The sequence below is a fragment of the Narcine bancroftii genome, chromosome 1 (assembly GCF_036971445.1).
Source record: "Narcine bancroftii isolate sNarBan1 chromosome 1, sNarBan1.hap1, whole genome shotgun sequence".
Classification (NCBI taxonomy): Eukaryota; Metazoa; Chordata; class Chondrichthyes; order Torpediniformes; family Narcinidae; genus Narcine; species Narcine bancroftii.
Window position 1 is genome coordinate 234047610 of NC_091469.1, and position 19644 is coordinate 234067253.

At 40.2% G+C, this 19644-nt stretch overlaps 1 protein-coding gene across 3 annotated transcripts in view; it reads left to right on the forward strand.

Moving 5' to 3' along the window:
• The first annotated feature begins 10243 nt into the window (after positions 1-10243).
• Positions 10244-19644, forward strand: part of apc (APC regulator of WNT signaling pathway) — a 191553-nt gene continuing 182152 nt past the window's right edge. For all 3 annotated transcript variants that reach the window (XM_069892850.1, XM_069892860.1, XM_069892878.1), the window contains exon 1: positions 10244-10408. The gene's annotated coding sequence lies outside the window, so the exon portion shown is untranslated. The remainder of the gene's footprint in view (positions 10409-19644) is intronic.

Here is a 19644-nt window from a genome sequence, read left to right on the forward strand (position 1 = left end):
TCTGTCTCCTGATTTTAGTGTTATTTCATTTGTTTTTACCGGGAGGCATGGTAGCAAGCGTTACATGTAACAGCATTAGCGACTCCTCTGCCCCTGTGTCTAACTCCATCTTCAGAGGGTGTCTGTTTATTTTTAGCTGTATAAAGATTGCTGTGTTTCCTCCATTTATTCCTTGGATGTGTAATATCTCAGGAGCTGAAATTTCAGGAGCTCGAAGGTCAGCCATTGGGCTGTCATCATCGTCATCGCTAAGTTCTCTCTCTCTCTCTCTCTGTGCAATGGTTTTGACTTTAGCTGCCTGTTTATTTGCAGGCCACCTGCACTTTAGAAGTGAACATTTAGCTTTGATATATCCTTCTGTTTTGCAATGGCTGCATTTAGAATTTCTGAAGCAAGAGTTTTCTGGTTGGTGGTTGTATTTCCCACAACGGAAGCATTGTTTGTGGGAAGGCCTCATAATCAGTAAGTCTGGTTGACCCCATCCAAGTTTTTATCTCCCATTTCAGAGCTGCAGGCAGCCCTGTATGCAATCTGTAATGTAATATCTTCATCCATTGTTAATAATTTTTGCCTTGTTTGGCGATTTACCTGCCTCATCTCTAATCTGTCTCGCAGCGCCTGATTTAGAAACTGTTCAAAATGACAGTGCTCTGCCAGTTTGTGCAATGATGACAGGTATTCACTTACTGTTTCTCCTGGTCCTTGTCTTCTGCCGTAACTGGTGGTTTTGGGTGTAAGTGGTTCCTCAGAGATGTGTGTAATTCGTTGAATGTCTTCGTCCCTGGTTCCTCCATGGCCAGCAAGGTCTTAAGGTTGAATATTTTGTTGCCCATTATACTGAGGAAGAGGGAACATTTGCAGTTTACTGGACCTTCCACAATATTGTAGGCTGCACAGTGAGTTCTACATATTTATCCCAACTTTCTTCTACTTCATTGAATTCCCTGAACTTTCCCTCTGCCATCTTGGTGCACTTTCACCTTGATCTTTTGGCAGAAATTTGTTGGGGTTGTTAGGTAGTCATTTTCTACCTTTTTTCTGTTGTTTTCTTTCTCAAGGTTGGTGCATGGAGTATGTGTGGGGTTCATTTCATTTCTCGTCACCACTGTTGTGTATTGGCCTATGTGTTATGTGGTTTTGTGTTGGAAAGTGAGTTTGCCTTATTGAGCCAAGGTGAAGGTGGACTGCTGAGAGAGTGGGAGGCAGACTGGGCATGTGCAGAAGATGATCTAGAAATTTCTAGACTTGAAAGACAAACCACCACTGGGTGTGGCTGTGAAGTGAAAGGAGGCCCTGCAGAGTCATTGTCTGGGAGGCAGATTAGAATGTTGGGCATTTTAAAAGGGATGAGGAACATTCCAAAGGCAGCCAGGAGGATCCGGACCAAGCTACTGTTCCTCTCTCTGCAAGCAACATGAGAAAACAACGTCAAATTTTGTGCTCTCTCGCAAAGATCTTTTGGCTTCAGTTTACCAAACAAACTGAATCTTGTTTATGATCTTTGCTTCGGTTGAGATCTAAGTTTTCTGAGTCTTGTGTGTTTTGTGTCTTAAGTTTTTCTGTGGGCTGGTTGGAAATATAACTTAGACTTTAATTACATATGTTATATTGTTATATTTAGGCTGGAGAATTTATTAGTTTTACACTGTTATAGTGGGCAGTGCCAGTGGGCATTGTTATAAAAGGGGGGATTTTGAATTAAAGTTTGAAGGTGAATTTTTGTTAATAAAGTAATTGTTCATCTTTACCCGTGTGATATGCCTTCTTTGTGGTTGCTGGTTTGATCTTGTAACAGTATTCACACAATTAAGACTCGGAGACATGATGCTTTCTCATCCTTTACATCTAATAGACTAACATGCTACTGACACACATGGTTATCGATATGAAAGGGTGACATCAAGATGTGGGTGTCATGATGTCCAGCAGAGGGCAGGCTTATACCCCACAGTTATTGTACTATTTGTATTAGTTGACTTACCTGGATTGCACACTAAACCTGGCAGCAGTTTCAGAATTAACTCAAACTGTGTTCCTTTTAAACAAGATAATTTTTACAGCTTTTTAATGGAATTCTATATTAACACTTAGATATGAATCAGAAAGGATTTGGGTAATCTCTTGAAACAACAGTTTTGGGGCAGGAGAGAAGGCTTTGAAATAGGATGGCCGATATCATCTTTAAGTGTACTTTTAGGAAATGAATGTACCACTTATTTTGGATATATTGTACAAGACAGCAAATAAAGTTCTGTTGTTACTACTGTTTGCTATTATTTTGCTAAAGGTGCCATGAAAACTGCCAGAGCTGCTGTAGTGGCAGTGTTTCCATTGTGGGAATATGGGAGAGTGAAGACTCACTCTCCGTGGAGTCCTACTGCCTGGTCAAAGTTCAAGTTCAGATTGATTGTCAGAGTACATACATGGCATCATGTTCAACTCTGAGATCCTTTTTCCTGCAGGCCAGGCAGAATTTCTACTTATCAGTAGTGCAAAAAACAGGTCATGGAAATGATACTGACTGTTAAGGAGGATCAATGGTATTCTTTTAACATTTGGAAACCACAGAGGTCTATGTCCAAAATGGCAGCTTGGCAGTAGACCACGAGGGATTGTGCACTCCAGGGCACTGGAAAAAGAAGCCTGGGAGATGATCTTGCAGGGAATGAGACTACGGTAGTGCACCAGCGAGGTTCTCAGTCAGTGAAGTACTCACACAAGCTGCAGGCTGCTGGAGACTGATTTATGGGAATCAGGGTTTGAGGGGGTGCTGAGAGCAAGAAATCTCAGGTGTTAAAATCAAAGATCTGGGAGCTCAGGCTTGCCAATTAATTAAATAGGAGGCTGTATGGCTGCAGAGGTTGTGGGAGCAGTGGAGGTAAATCCACAGACAGTCGAATGTCTCTATTTTTTCTCTTTCTCATTGTTCGGGGTGCTGGGCAATACCAATGGTGCCTGTTTGTGTGCTTTTAAGGCGGTTAAAGTTGACAAATTTTGTAATATTACATTTTGCACATGACAATATAGAAATCTTCAGATATTTTGTTGGCAACATGAGTAATATATTGTAATTTCAAAGAGTAGTAGGATGTTTACTCATCATGAAAAGGAAACATTGTACCCTTAGTGGGGCAGGGCAGGCAGCAGCCAGTGGACATGTGAAAATGTTTTCAAACTCAGAAAAATATGAGCAGACAATCATTATCCTTTATGTGGAATAAGTAATATCCCAACAAACAATGACTGGCAAATCCTTTACTCCATATTCTAGAAGGAAATCAGACATGTGGAAAATATTTCAAGTGTAGTCTCACCAGGGCCTTTACGCTCAGTCAGTCTTGCAGCAATGGCTAAACCTATCATTTTGCTTCCAATTGCTCACTGTATCTACACATGAACCTTCAGGTGATTCATGTAAAAAATGCCTTCTGAATACAGTGTTTAAATTGCCCATTAAAGTGGATGAACCCACATTTTTCCAGATTATATTCTCTCTGCTATGACCTCACCCTTTCATTTGGCTTTTGAACCACAGAAGCTTCTCTACATCTTCTTCACAACCCACACTGTCAACCAATCTTGGATTAATTACACTTGACCTGCTCATCTAACTCAATGATATGGATTGTGAACAGCTGGATTCCCAGTAATAATCTTTGTTGCACCCTTTAAGAGTAAAAACCTTCTTACACCCATTTATTCCAACCCTTAAGTTTTCAATTAATTAGTCAGTTCTCAATTGATACATAACCCCAATTGTATGTACTGAATTCTGGAATTCCAAGTACACTGCTTCAGCTAGTTCCCTTAATCCACGTTGGTAGTTATAGCCACATGAAACATGGTTTCCCTTTCATAAATCTATGTTGATTCACCTTAATACTATTATTTTCTAAGTGTACCATTTTCTCAAAAATAGATTCTCAAATTTTCAGGCAAGTCCTGATACAGGGTCTTGATCCAAAACATTTTGACTTGCACTTTTTTTTTTACTCCACAGATGTTGCTCGGCTCACTGTTCCAAATTCCAGCAACTGCAGTCTCTTATCTTCAGAGAAAACTCTTATAGAGCACACAAGGAGAGAGGCCATGTTATGGACAGCGAAACATTTGGGTTGCCAAAGAAGACAGATTGATTTAATTACCAATGAAAATTAATAGCTATAACCATGCTCCAGCAATTATGGGCATAGAATGGATTGTGTCACTTGTACCAGGGGACTGTGTTTCTGAAAAGATGATAGCACTGAGCAACAAAATAATTCAACAACAGCCATTCATTCTTTGGGGTGTACTGGCCTCTCCCAAACAGACAACTGGTGCAGAGAACTTGGGAGGAGTCCAGAAGTCTCCAGCAGCTTTCAAGTCAGTAATGTATCTGGAGAATCAGGATTTTTTTGTTTACAGCAGCGATGATAAAATCTGTAATCTTATGCAGCCACACATTCACCTGGATGACGCTGATTCCTGGATCAACGATGTCACACCATAAAGGTCAGAATCACACTCATCCTGAACATCCTAGTCTTTGGATCATTACCACTATTTTTCTCAATAGTTTTTAAACTGGAACTTAGACTGGGGCTGTTGATTGGAGTGTTGCTTTTTTAGTTATGGTATTTACACAAGGGCCTGATCACAAGCACACCGAACCTGACAGTGTTCTACAACATCGTCAGCAAAATAAATATTCATAATACTTCACAGAATAGCTGAAATTCTGCCCTTACATAAAGATACAGAGTATGTCAACTTTTGCTAACTCACAAGTTGCTCGAGTAAAATATAAAGCCAAAATATACCAAATAAAATGTCTTCAAGATGTTCTGTACTCTTGGAAATCCATTGACCAAGGATCAAGTGAGTTTATTTATCCTTGCATGTGGCATTCACATTCAAGGCATAATCATGCTTTTTAACATATAAAAACTTCATTGTAGCTCCTACTTCAGAAAACAAAATACTGCAAAAAATGTTTATTAAATATCCTAAATACAGTTTCAAACAAACCTTTGCCTTTATAAAATACATATTAACAAGCAACATTTTACTCAAGAATTATTAATGACAATATTTTCTTCATTCTATTTATTTTTCATGATTCTAAATATTTAGGTATTATAATTTATTTTTCATTCCTTTCTCTTCACTCATACATTCTCTCAGTCAGCTTTATACAACATTCATGGAACATGACAAATAACAACAATAAAGTTCTGATGAAAACAGACTTGAAATGTTAACCGTTTTGGGGTTTTTTTTAAGATGCTACCTGATTGCTAGATATATACAGCATTTTTTTTTTAAATTACATTAAATAGGAAGCTCTGCTTCAAAGGCTAAAATTAAGAAATGACAGGCTCACAAAGGAAGTCATGTGCAAGTCCTGTGTGATGCAGTAGTCTGCTACAACATTGAACCCATGACCATTTGGTCTGCTGTTGATGAAGACAGATTTTCAATGGCACACATCTTAGATCTTCCTGTGTGCAAGTAAATTTAATGAGATTTTGCACAAATGAACCATAGACTTTGGAAATTATTCACGCTTCTGAATAAATTTACATTCAGCACCCCAAAACAGTAACTGCTGCTGTATGTCATTAAACTGCATTGGGATGAATACTGTGCGAGTTACAGTTCCTTGAGGAGTCCAGCCACAACCAGGAATCTAGCACAAGGTTAGCAGCAGAGGATAGAAAGAGGAAACAGAGAAAAGATTAAGGAGATTAACAGATATTTACATGGTCATAGCTGCATCTTATGAAATCACCACTTATTTCTTGCCTTTGCCAATATAATAAAACACCAGATTTATTTACCTACATTGCCCAATTTTGAATCCCTTTCTAAATTGGACCCCTCTGTTTAATTATTGCTCTCAAATGAAGATCTTCACTGACCTTTGTATGTTGTTGATTTATAATGGGCCCCCAGTGAGTGAAACACAAAAGTCTGCAGATGCTGTGATTGTAGTAAAAGCACAGAAATGCTGAAGGAACTCAGCCAGTTTCACAGCATCTATAGGAAGTAAAGATATTTTATCAGTGTTCTGGGCCTGAGGCCTTCTTCAAGAACTTGCTGAACTTCTTTAGGATATATTGGGCATGGGGAATAAATAATAATAATAATAATTATTATATAATATAAATATAACATAATATATAATATAAATAATAAAATAAATAATAAATAAAGGGGAACAGGCTGATGTTTTTATTTCCAGAAGGCATTTAATAAGGTGCTGCACAAGAGACATCAATAAGATACAGATGAATAGAGTCAGGGAGAAGTATATTGACAAGAATTGAGGATTGGTTAACTGACAGAAGGTGGAGAGTCAGGATAAATGGGTGTTTTTCTGATTGATAGACAGTGGTAGGTGGGGTTCTGCAGGGGTTGGTGCTGGGCCTGAAGGTGTTCACCATTTACAGTGATGATTTGGAAGAGGGGACAAGAGTGTAGTAGCCAAGTTTGTGGATGATACTAAATTGAGTGGAAAAGCAAATTGAACTAAGGATGTGGAGAGGCTGCAGAAGGATATAGTTAAGTTAGGTGAGTGGGCTGGTAGATAGAGTACAAAGTTAGTAAATGTGAGGTCATCCACTTTGGAAGGAAAAATATAAGCAGATTACTATTTAAATGGAGAAAGGCTGCAGCATGCTGTTGTGCAGAGGACTTGGGAGTGTTGTGCATGAATCGCAAAAAGTTGGTTGCAGGTGCAATAGGTTATTAAGGAGGCAAATGGAATGTTGGCTTTCATCGCTCGATGAATTGAATTCAAGAGCAGGGAGGTCATGCTGCCACAAATACTGTGTGGAGTTCTGGTCTCCATATTTGAGGAAGGATATACTAGTCTTGGAGGGAGTCCAGAGGAGCTTCATCAGGTTGATCCCAGAGATGAGGGATCATCTACGCCTACGAGGCAAGACTAAATCACCTGGAAATGTACTCCATCGAATTCAGAAGAATGAGAGGAAATCTTATAGAAACACAAATTTATGAAAGGGATTGATAAGAAAGAGGCAAGAAAATTGTTTTCAATGCAGGTGAGACCAGAACTAGGTGACACAGCCTCAAGATTCAGGGAGTAGTTTTAAGACAAAAATTAGGAAAAAAAAACTGTTGTGGATATGGTGTGCTGAGTGGCCACCTTCTATGCTGTGACTAATATTATTCAATACTACTTGGTGTTCTTATCCTATTTTAACTTGATGAGAAAATGTAAAAGTATACATCCTACACAATCTTTGAAGGATGTGGGTAGATCATCATAGATGAAATTCAGATCCATGTGTGTCAATGTGACTATTGCCTTTTGAAAGTTTCAACTTTTCATGTGGCAGAAACACACATACAATGCCTAAAACTGACTCCAATGGTCACAAAAAAAAATTTGCTGAATGTCTTATCAGTCACATGTGCATTAATGCAGTCTCTAAAACAATGGCTGGGTGAAATCAAAGTTGCATCAAACCATGATACTTTAATCAGTGTATGATAGCAATTTAATCATAATACATAAAAACATCACCCTTTCATTACATCACTTACTTGTTTTCAATATGATGCCACTACTAGACAGGCCACCTCTTCCATTCTTTCAGCATTTGGATGGGACCATTCCACCTGTATGCTCTGGTTGGCACTTCAATCTATACCCTTTCCCATTGCCCCTTCTCATGCAACATTTTAAGGTCAACCATTCATCAAAACTGAGTAAAGAAGAGGGAAAACAATTTCAGATTCATTATTAGAGTACATAAGTGACATCACATAAAACCCTAAGATTTTTTCCCCCCTCAGGTGCACAAGAACTATGACTAATTGGTCATGCAAATTAAAAAAAATACACAGCATAAACATGTAAACAAAGAACTGCAAACAGATAATAAATGCAAACACAGAGAATAAAAAAGGGAAATCAATAAAGTGCACAAGTAAGAGTCCTTAAATGAGTCCCTGATTGAGTTTGTCGTTGAGTCTGATGGCGGAGGGGTAGCAGCTGTTCCTGAACCTGGTGGTGTGAGTCTTGTGGTACCTAGACCTCTTTCCAGATGATAGCAGCAAGAACTCAATGGTGGGGAGGGTTTGCCTCTGATGTTCTGGGCTGTGTCCACTACATTTTGGAAGGCTTTATACTCAGAGGTATTGGTGTCCCCATACCAGCCTGTGATGTAGCCAGTCAGCTCAGTTTCCACCACATCTCTGTAAATATTTTCCAGGGTTTCTGGTGTCATACCAAACCTCTGCAAACTCTTGAGTACTGATGTGCTTTCTTCACGATGCCATTGGTGTGTTGGGTCCAGAAAAGATCCTCCAAGATGGTGACTCCCAAGAACTTAAATTTGCACAACCCGTCCACCTCTGATCCCCCAATGATCACTGGATTGTATACCTCTGGTTTTCCTTTCCTGAAGTCAACAATCTGCTCTTTAGTTTTGGTGACAATGAGTACAAAATTGTTGTTAGTGCACCATTCAGCCAAGTTTTCAATCTCCATCCTGAATACTGACTCATCCCCTTCCTTTATACAACCTACGACCGTGGAATCATTGACAAATTTGGAGATGGTGTTATTGTGGTACAGTCGAAGGTGTGAAGTGAGTAGAGCAGTCTTGCATTTTTTTAAAAAAAATCCTGTACTGGGATTTCCAATTTAATTCATCTCCTGCTACTAATACCTCCTCTGGATGTAGCTTTTCCATTCACTTCCAGCATTATTTTTTTTTCAAAGTCATACACTTTAGTGACTCATATATATTAACTTCATTTTTTTAACAATCCTACCTAACATACTGACCATTCCTCTTTCATTTTTGTTTCTCTGCAACAGCTCTCATATGCATTTCATAGCCTTTATCTGCCACTTAATTAATTATCCTTATTAAATGTGTTTCGAGCCCAAAGGACCCTAGCAGCAATAGACATTCACCAAGCCGTTACTTAAACAAAAGTTTTTAATTTTCTTTAAACATGAAAACAAAATCAAACTTTAACTTATCTCTATTAACTTAACTAACTCAAACTAACCCCCTTCTAATTCTAAGCGCACGTGTATGTAATGTGTGTGTAAATTTAAGAAAAGTTCTTTGGTTCACAGTTCAGTCTCACTTCTCATTCTTCCAAGTTCACTGGTTGCAGGCAATTCTTATACTGTGCACAAAATTTAGCATTTATAAAGTTTCACCAGGCTTTGGTGCTTGAAGGGTAAATCTCAGGAAGGTTCTTGTAGGGTTTGCAGAGAGAGCCTTCCACAACTGATGAAACTTTCCCCATCAGGGTTCTCCAGATAATATCTCTTTCTTTCAGGCTGCCTCAGAGTTCCTTTCTGTTCTCCTTATTCCAAGAGAAACATCAGACAGATAGCACTTCCAGCCATCCACCTCTCGAGTTTCTGTTTCAGTTCCCACCAGCTTCTCCTGCTTGTTTCAGCTGTGACTGTTCAGTCTCTCTCACTTGCAAAAACCCCCTCCTTCTCCAGCAAACAATAGGAGTTAGTTTTCTACTCCCATCTGTTGTTTTTAGGTAAACAAGGTCCCAGAAGCGACCTTTAAGTGAGCACTTTGCAGAAAGGTCAGAAGTCTTGTAAAAATGTTCAAAGCGGACGACCTGTCCCCAGTCCATTCATTTCATGACATCATTTCAATTAGCACCTACTTGTGAAATGTGCATAGCATTCTCCATAGTTTCTGTAAAGTCACTGAATATGAATTCTTCGGTATTTCAAATAAGATCTGTTTTAAAATGTGTGCATGCATGTAATTTTAACAAATTATCTCCCAAAGACTCTATCCCAAACATAACAGGTGATGGCTTTGAAAACGGCATCGTCGTGGCAATCCTGGCTTCGACCGATCACTGATGCTCCTTAAATATTAATTCTCTCTGCATTAAAACTTGTTTTCTCAATTTTCCTGAAGTGTTTCTGACCCGAAATGTTTCTCTATCCCTCGAACTGGTGAACTTGTAAGTTTCTTCCAGCAGCTAGTTTTTTTTTAAATAAAAAATTCAGTTGCTGGAGACCAGTTTACTTTTCCTTAAAATGGATGCTCGGCGATGATTCATTAAGTTCTCGTTCCGTTCATGTGAGAGCAGGAGTGTGAACGATCCCCGCCGGCCCGGTTCCACTACTGAGCTCTGTCTTCCATCTTGACCACTGCTCAGGTGCTGCAGCGACGTCCGCTTCGCGCCTGCCTCCCCGCGATCCGGGCATGCGCAGTGAGCGCCCCCCTGTCCGTGACGCGGAGCAGCAGTTTGAACTAACATGGCGCAGGGAGGGAGGAAATGAGAGAGCAACAGAGAAGAAAGAGAACACTGGAGAGAGGTGGGGTATGGTGTGCCGCATGGAGGACGGGCAGTCATTGCTTGAGGAACTTCTGAGAGGCAAGCGGTTCAGCAGCAGAAGGTATGTCCGAATGTGAAGGAGGGTCCGGGCCTTGAACGGTGCTGTTGATGGGACAGGGCAGAGTGCAGCTGCTCGGTGGTCATTGTAACTGCACGGAGGGAGGGACTTGGGGGGCAAGGGGAGGAGGTTGGGGTGGTGGTGGTGGTGGGGGGGGCTCTTCCACAAACTGCGGACCCCATTTCGCCAAAAAAACAACGAGGAGGTGATCCTGCGCTTCGATCTCAATCGAGCCAAGCATTATTTTGCAGTGCATTTCCAACTAAGTGCTTAAATTGAATTGGTGACTTGGTTAAACTTTTTCTGGAAAAACAACCTTGCGCCAGCACCACCCGCTTCGACACGAGCGTGCCGTGAATTTTAAAATCGAAGTGGATACAGGCAGGAGACCCGACTGAAATGCGGTTTCTTTTTTTGAGTTGAAGAAACTGGTCACTTGGTGGGACAAGTATTGGATTTAAACACATTGGATTTACATGTTACAAAGTTACTATTTTCCTATACTTTTGCAGATAGGTCGGGTGAAACGTTTTGTAAACTTGATATCCATGTAAACGTTTATATTTCCCTACTGTCAGGTATAATTCTTTATTTTAAAACCACTGAAAAACTTTTAAAAAAATTGTATATACTTTATTCCTCTGACTACTGCCCTATCTCAAAAAAAATTTCACCACGGATGTATTTTTGCTTTCTAATTCTTAGTTTTCAGGAAATCCTTGATTCAATTTTATTTTTGAAGGAGTTCTCTTTTTCCATCACAAAATCAAAAAACTTTCTTTAGAGCTGTTATAGAAATAATTTGTACTTGTCTGATCTAGTTGGCCACTCATTGGAACTCTCATTTTGTTAGATAATTACTTGTCCAGCCGAAGGCCCTCAGAAAATCATCTATAATGAAGAGAATTTGTTCTTGTATCTGTACTGAATTCTTCCAAGACGATTGTGCCCCCTTCACAGCAGCATCAGGAAGGAACACTTTTCACTGAAACACTAATCACCCTGCATTACCTCACAACATCACTGGGAAGGCTCCTGGACTAGGAAGTGTTGCATGTTTCAGCAATGTTCCATTAAGTGTTGAATATGCTTTTGTATTTATCTGCTAAGTTTGGCACCACCTGTATCTGGTGTAGTTAGTGCAGTCCCATTCATTTGTAGAAATAGGTTCAATGAAGGTTTTTTAAATGACAGTATGTTTATATTTTTATGACAGTTTAATAGGTTGTTAGATAATCTAGTTAAGTTTATCGTCATCTGATTGCACAAGTACCACCCGATGAAACAGCGTTCTCCGGTCTTCAATGCAAAGCACGCAGATGCACAACCAGAAATAACACACACAGACAAACAATACGGAAATATGAGAGTCTCAGATAGTTTGAAAAGCTTCTTTGGTCATTCAGCATTTTCAATGTCTATGGGAAGAAGCTATTCCTCAGCCTAGTGGTGGTGGCTCTGATACTCCTATATCTCTTTCCCAACGGAAGCAGCTGAAAGATGCTGCATGCAGGGTGGAAGGGGTCCGCACCATCCTCAGATAATGATCCCATCAATGAGGGAGGGAGACCCCAGTGATCCTCCCTGCCACTCTTATGATCTTGTGGATTGACCTACAGTCCATTTCTCTGCAGCAACTAGACCACACTGTGATGAGGCCAGTGGGGATCCTCTCGATAGAACTTCTGTAGAAGATTGACATAATGGTGGCTGGTAGCCTTGACTGCTTCAGTCTTCTCAGGAAGTGCAGATGCTGTTGTGCCTTCTTGACAAGTGAGGAGATGTGTCCATGATGGGTCACTAGTTTAATGAACATCAAAATCAATTTTACCAAATGTTTAGTTTTATTATTTATTTTCAACTGTTTCCCTGTATCTCTGATCATTTAATAACAATTTTGTAGAGTCACTTTCCAAGGCCCCAAAGTTAAATATTTTTGGCTGGATGTTGATGCAGGATCCAATGTTATTTTTATTGAGTAATATTAAGATTATAAGACCAAAAATAAAATTAACTATGTATCAAATTGAATTTGCACAAATTGCTTTAGCACTTTCTAGGAAATGTGTAGCGTTATCATTGAAGTCAGATACAGATTTAAGTTATGGAAAGATGGCATGCAGAATTTTGTAGCTGTATACACTTGAAAAGATTATTTACAGTTTACAAAACAAATATATATTTTTGAAAATATGGGTTTGTGTGTTTAATAGACTCTCTGAAGACCTCATCTCTTGGTAACCTCCAATATTAGACTTTATGATCTAAATGCTCTGTTTCCTTGGCATTCTCCAGTCTTTCTTTACTTTTTTTCGTTCTTGGGGTTTTGGGAGGAGGGGAGGTGGGAGGGTGGGAAAGGTTTTTTTTATATATACCACATGTATAACCTTTTGAAATAACTTGAATTTAATTTGGTTTAAAATTTGTAAATAAAATATGAAAAAAAATGTTGTCGGGCAAGTCGATCATTTTCACCTAGAATGTTGCTTGCAATTTCACACCCTTTTGGATTCAACACTAAATTTGTCAGTTTTGGGTAATGAACATCTCCAGCATAAATAATTCCAATTTCTGGTATTCACTTCACTTTGATCATTCTGAGTTTATGCCTCTTGTAAAGTTTTGCTACCTTGCCCAAACAAGGAAATGGTGAATGGCTTGCCAATGTGAGCTGACAACCATCAGGATAAATCCGTAGATATACTTTGTAGCCTAGTACTGCTTGTAGCTCACTCTGTTTGACAGGTAAGCCATAGTGGTGAAGGCTCCAGAGTTGGGGCCAAGAAACTTGTAAGAATTTGTTGGGCCACTGTGGAGGATTATCTTGAGGCAGAGGTTGGGATCAGTATGATCTGGCCTAATGTTTTTTGTCACTATTTCAAGTACTGTTTTGTCATCACCAGTGGTGTTTGTTTGAAACCTGATAGTGTATTTGACCCTACTTTCTTTGAATACATTTGTGGGATCATTGCTCAGCTCCACCTTGCCTCAGTTCCTTTGCCACTGAAATTCTTGTGTGTGACTGCATTACATTTAGACTTGACTATTTGGACACCTGTCAGATGCCTCTAATAGAAATGGAGACCCTCAAAGTGTTCTCCATGAATCTGAAGTTGCACAAACCAATTCTCATTACATTCTCCATTTTATTCTTTTCTGTAGATTTTATCCCAAAATAAACAATGGGGCATTCCTGTAAAATTGGAGACTTACCAGTGATTCATAAAGTCAGACCGTAATTATGCACGATTGTGCATTTATCCTTTATCTGCTCACTGACATACCTTGGGTCCCAATTAAGCAATATCTTGATCTTTTTTAAATGTCGATCATTTTTGAATTCCTTCATGGTAAATTTCCCTGTGATAATCTTGCCAAATATCTGCACTCTTCCAGTTCAAGTTTAACTATTAGTGGCTGACAAAAACTCTCTACCACTCTTTCCTGAAGATCTGAGAATGACGTGCGTGCTGCCTTCAGATGAGTGCATCCGACCTGGACAGAGTACCTGGCCAAGTATAAAACATCTGTGCTGACCAACTTACCAATGTATTCACGATATCTTCAACATCTCACTCTGGCAGGGCATGGTACCCACCGGTTTCAAACAGGCATCAATCAAATCAGTGCCCAAGAAGAACGCAGTAACCTGCCTTAATAGCTGTTATTATCGACTTGTAGCACTTGCATCACAATGATGAAGTGTTTTGAAAGGCTGGTGTTGGCATCTGAGTGGCAAGGTGAATATATTCCAGTTCGCCTATCGTAGCAACAGGTCTGCAGTGGATGCCATCTTACTGGCTCGACACAAACCCCTGGATAGTAAAGATGCATTCATCAGGATGCTCTTTATTGACTACAGTTCAGCATTGAACACATCAAAACTGATCAGCAAACTCCAAGACCTGGATCATAGATTCCCTCCAGACTACAAGCAGTGAGGATTGGTAAGAACATCTCCTCCACAATTTCCATCAGTGTCGGAACACCACAGGGCAAGGTTTTTAAGCTCCTTGCTCTACTCACTTTAAACCTATGATTGTGTGGCTCGGTACGACAATTACACCATTTACAAATTTGCTGACAATACCACAGTAGTGAGAAAGGTGATGAGTCAGTACACAGGAGGAAGATTGAAAACTTAACTGAAAGATGCACCAACAACAGCCCTTCATTCAATGTCACCAAAACTAAGGAGCTGATTGTTGACTTCAGGAAGGGAAAGCCAGAGGTATGCAATCCAGTGATCATTGGGGGATCAGAGGTGGAGAGGGTGAGCAAATTTAAGTTCTTGGAAGTCATTATCTCGGAGGATCTTTCTGGACCCAACACACTAATTGCATCATGAGGCACATCTGTGCCTCTACTTCCTCAGGAATTTGTGGAGGTTTGGTATGACACCAGAAACCCTAGCAAATTTCTAGAGGTGTGAAAAGTGTGCTGACTGGCTGCATCCTGGTCTGGTATGGGGATACCAATACCGTTGAGTGTAAAACCCACCAAAAGGTAGTGGACATAGCCCAGGACATCACGGGTAAAATCCTCCGCACTATCGAGAACATCTACAGGAAATGTTGCAATTGAAGAGCAGCTGCTATCATCAAGGATCCACACTACCAAGCATAGGCTCTGTTGTCACTGCTGCCATCAGGAAAGATTTATTGGAACCACAAGACTAGCAACACAGATTCAGGAATAGCTGCTACCTCTCTACCATCAGAGTCCTTAATGACAAACTCAGTCAGGGACTCGTTTAAGGGATCTGACTTATGCACTTTATTAATTTTTTTAATTCTCTCCGTTTTGCAAAGTCACTTTGTTTACATTTGTTATCTGTTTACAGTTCTTTGTTTAAATGTATGTGCTGTGTACAGTTTTTTTTTTGCTGTACAAATAAGTGGTAATTCTGCCTTGCCTACAGAAAAAAATTTCTGGGTTGTATGTGATGTCATGTATGTACCCTGACAATAAATTTGAATCTTTCTTTGGGATCTGTTTTTAAAATCTTTCTTATAATATAAGCTTTTGGTCATCTCCTTTTGTGATGGTGTAAAATTTTATTTAAAATTGCTCCTCTGAATCACCAGGGTCTTTTTGGACAAAGGTACAGCATAGACATGCTCTTATCTGTGGTGCTAAAATTCAATGAATTTAAGACAATTCTTAAAGCTTGCAAAATGCATCTCTATATACAGTTATTCATAATTATGAAGTCTCCGTTTTCTGAATTTTTTGTTAATTTTTTTTGAAGTAATGTGGGTTAGCATTTAATTGTCTATTTCTTATTGCCCTTGAGATGGTGGTGCTGATCTGCTGCCTAAACTGGAGGCGTGAGTTGACTCAGAGTACTGTTTGGGAGGCGGACCCAGGATTTTAACCCAATCTTTCTTTTCTTTGGCTTGGCTTTGCGGACAAAGATTTATAGAGGGGGTAAATGTCCACGTCAGCTGCAGGCTCGTTTGTGGCTGACAAGTCCGATGCGGGACAGGCAGACACGGTTGCAGCGGTTGCAGGGGAAAATTGGTTGGTTGGGGTTGGGTGTTGGGTTCTTCCTCTTGTCAGTGAGGTGGGCTCTGCGGTCTTCTTCAAAGGAGGTTGCTGCCCGCCGAACTGTGAGGCGCCAAGATGCACAGTTTGAGGTGATATCAGCCCACTGGCGGTGGTCAATGTGGCAGGCACCAAGAGATTTCTTTAGGCTGTCCTTGTACCTCTTCTTTGGTGCACCTCTGTCACGGTGGCCAGTGGAGAGCTCGCCATATAACACAATCTTGGGAAGGCGATGGTCCTCCATTCTGGAGACGTGACCCACCCAACGCAGCTGGATCTTCAGCAGCGTGGACTCGCTGCTGTCGGCCTCTGCCATCTCGAGTACTTCGATGTTAGGGATGAAGGCGCTCCAATGAATGTTGAGGATGGAGCGGAGACAACGCTGGTGGAAGCGTTCTAGGAGCCGTAGGTGATGCCGGTAGAGGACCCATGATTCGGAGCCGAACAGGAGTGTGGGTATGACAATGTCTCTGTATATGCTTATCTTTGAGGTTTTTCAGTTGGTTGTTTTTCCAGACTCTTTTGTGTAGTCTTCCAAAGGCGCTATTTGCCTTGGCGAGTCTGTTGTCTATCTCGTTGTCGAACCTTGCATCTGATGAAATGGTGCAGCCGAGATAGGTAAACTGGTTGACCGTTTTGAGTTTTGTGATGTGGGGGGGCTGGTAGTCATGGTGGAGAGCTGGCTGATGGAGGACCTCCGTTTTCTTCAGGCTGATTTCCAGGCCAAACATTTTGGCAGTTTCCGCAAAACAGGACGTCAAGCGCTGAAGAGCTGGCTCTGAATGGGCAACTAAAGCAGCATCGTCTGCAAAGAGTAGTTCACGGACAAGTTTCTCTTGTGTCTTGGTGTGAGCTTGCAGGCACCTCAGATTGAAGAGACTGCCATCCGTGCGGTACCGGATGTAAACAGCATCTTCATTGTTGAGGTCTTTCATGGCTTGGTTCAGCATCATGCTGAAGAAGATTGAAAAGAGGGTTGGTGCGAGAACACAGCCTTGCTTCACGCCATTGTTAATGGAGAAGGGTTCAGAGAGCTCATTGCTGTATCTGACCCGACCTTGTTGGTTTTCGTGCAGTTGGATAACAATGTTGAGGAACTTTGGGGGGCATCCGATGCGCTCTAGTATTTGCCAAAGCCCTTTCCTGCTCACGGTGTCGAAAGCTTTGGTGAGGTCAACAAAGGTGATGTAGAGTCCTTTGTTTTGTTCTCTGCACTTTTCTTGGAGCTGTCTGAGGGCAAAGACCCAATATAGACCATGTATTGCCAAGTTGGGATGGTGTTTGACTTTGAGATTAACCTGTAGGTGAAAGATTTCAAAAAACATGATTTTATAGGAGTAGTAAAATACTACTAAAGTAAAAACTCAATGCTGAAGAACCTTAGCAGGTCAAACAGTGTATTTAAAATAGCAAAGATAAAGATACATAACCAGTGTTTCCGCTTAAGTGATGTATCTTGTATCTTTATCTTTGCTATATAAAGTACACTGTTTGACCTACTGAGTTTCACCAGCATTGTTTTTTATAGAGGAGTAGCTGTTTTTATGTGGTGCAAATGCGGTGTGGAGTATCAGGTGATTATATAGCTAATAAAACAACACTAACAAGAAATTGTTTGGCGTAAGAAGTTTGGTGAATTTATAAAGACAAGAGTTAATTTTTGGGGTCGCAGATCGAAATTGCATGTTTCAATTCAGTGAAAGCTCATGCAATTTTAAGTTTGATTTTTTTAAAAAGAAACCTTTGTTTGCCAAATAAGCTGTGCTTGAATCTAGATTGTGGTGTCTGAAGCTAAAATTAAATATTTTTGAGTGAAAAGTAAGTAGTGTGTTTACTGACTCTTGAGTTTTGACAAACTCAAGAACTCGTTTGTAGTTTGTACTTGTCATCTACTACTGATTTGCCTTGATTACACTTGTGGGCCTGGTCTTTGGGAGGCTTATTCTTGACATTTTTGCTTAATTGCTAGATAAATTTGAAATTGGTATCAGCTATTGAGATTTGAATTTGGAATACATTTTAACCTTTTAAATGTGTCCAAAATAACAACACAATGCAAAGATAAAGAACAGAATGTATGGTTTTGTTTTACATGCTGTGTTCACAAGTTGATAGGGAATAGCAAGGCAATTCAGCTACTATCAAGTTGAAATTTATTGTATATGGCCAGATGAAACAATTTCTCCAGACGACTCATTCACACCACATATTCACATAAAGATTTATTTTAAAATAAATATATTTTTAACTATCTTGGGATGTTTTGCGCAGTTACAAAATACTGTTTGTCAAATCAAGTTTATTTTTATCTAATTTTACAAATGCAATGGGACACAACGGCAAAACATGCAGACACATAACCAGACATAACACACATATAGACAAACTACACATGCAGGACAAGTATTCATATATACAAATAAATAAATATTGTTTTGTGAATTGAAGTTTCGGATGCTTAATGCAAGCAGTTCCTTTGGTCATTCAGCATTTTATCACTGTCCATGGGAAGAAGCTGTTCCTCAGCCTGGTGGTGCTGGCTCTGATACTCCTTTATTTCTATTCCAATGGGAGCAGCTGAAATATGCTGTGTGTGGGTGGAAGGGGTCCTCAATGATTTTGCACACCCTCTTCAGACAATGATCCTGGTAGATCACGTTGATTGAGGGGGAGGGAGATTCCAGTGATCCTCTCTGCCACTCTTTTGGTCCTATAGATTTCTCCATACCACACTTGGGTGCTGCCAGTAGAGCTCTGTAGAAGGTTGACGTATTGGTGGCCAGTAGTCTTGCCGGGTTCACTATTAGGAAATGCAGTTGCTGTTGCACCTTCCTGACAAGTGAGGAGAAATTGTGTGTCCACTATGAGCCACTAGACAAGTGAACTCCGAGCTCTTTACTCTCTCCACTACATTATTGTTGATGTGTAAGTGGATAGTGGTCATTCCTTGCCCTCCTGAAGTCCACCAATAGCTCCATCTTGTCCACGTTGAGATTCAGGTTGATACTCTTGCACCATATCACGAGATTTTTTAATCTCCTCTGTAGTGCAACTCATGATTGCTGATGAGGCCAGCTACTGTGGTGTCATCTGCAAACTTCAATCTCATCGCCTGGGAGTTTGGATTTTGATGCTCTTGTACTGGTTCCTTGATGGGAGTGACTAAAAGTACAATGTGCTGGATGGAAAGGGTGCTTTATAATTCATTGGGCTCTATTAATGCAACACTCTTGTGTTAAATGTCAGTAGAAGGAAAGAATACTTCAATTATATTTTTAATAATTTTCTGTATTGGCTTCCAGTTGAAAACTTTGCAGCTACCATTACCATGCACTGATGCAGCCAGACAGGACACTCAATTGTGCACCTGTGAAATGTCAAGTTGGAACTGGTAGCTTTTCCCTCCAACCTCCTGAGGAAGTGTAATTGCTGCTGTGCCTTCCTGATTCATCTGGTGATGTTTAGGGACCAGGATAGGTTCTCCTTTTGTATACACACCAAAGAACTTTGAACTCTATACGACAGAACCATTGATGTGTAATGGAGAGTTGTCGAGCTTAATCCTCCTAAAGCCCGGAATCATCTCCTTTGTCTTGTCCACGTTGAGGCTCAGGTTGTTGTTCTGACTCCATTTTACATGCCTCATAACCTCTGCAAGTTGATTGATTCATAACTTTTGCCATTGAGGTTAA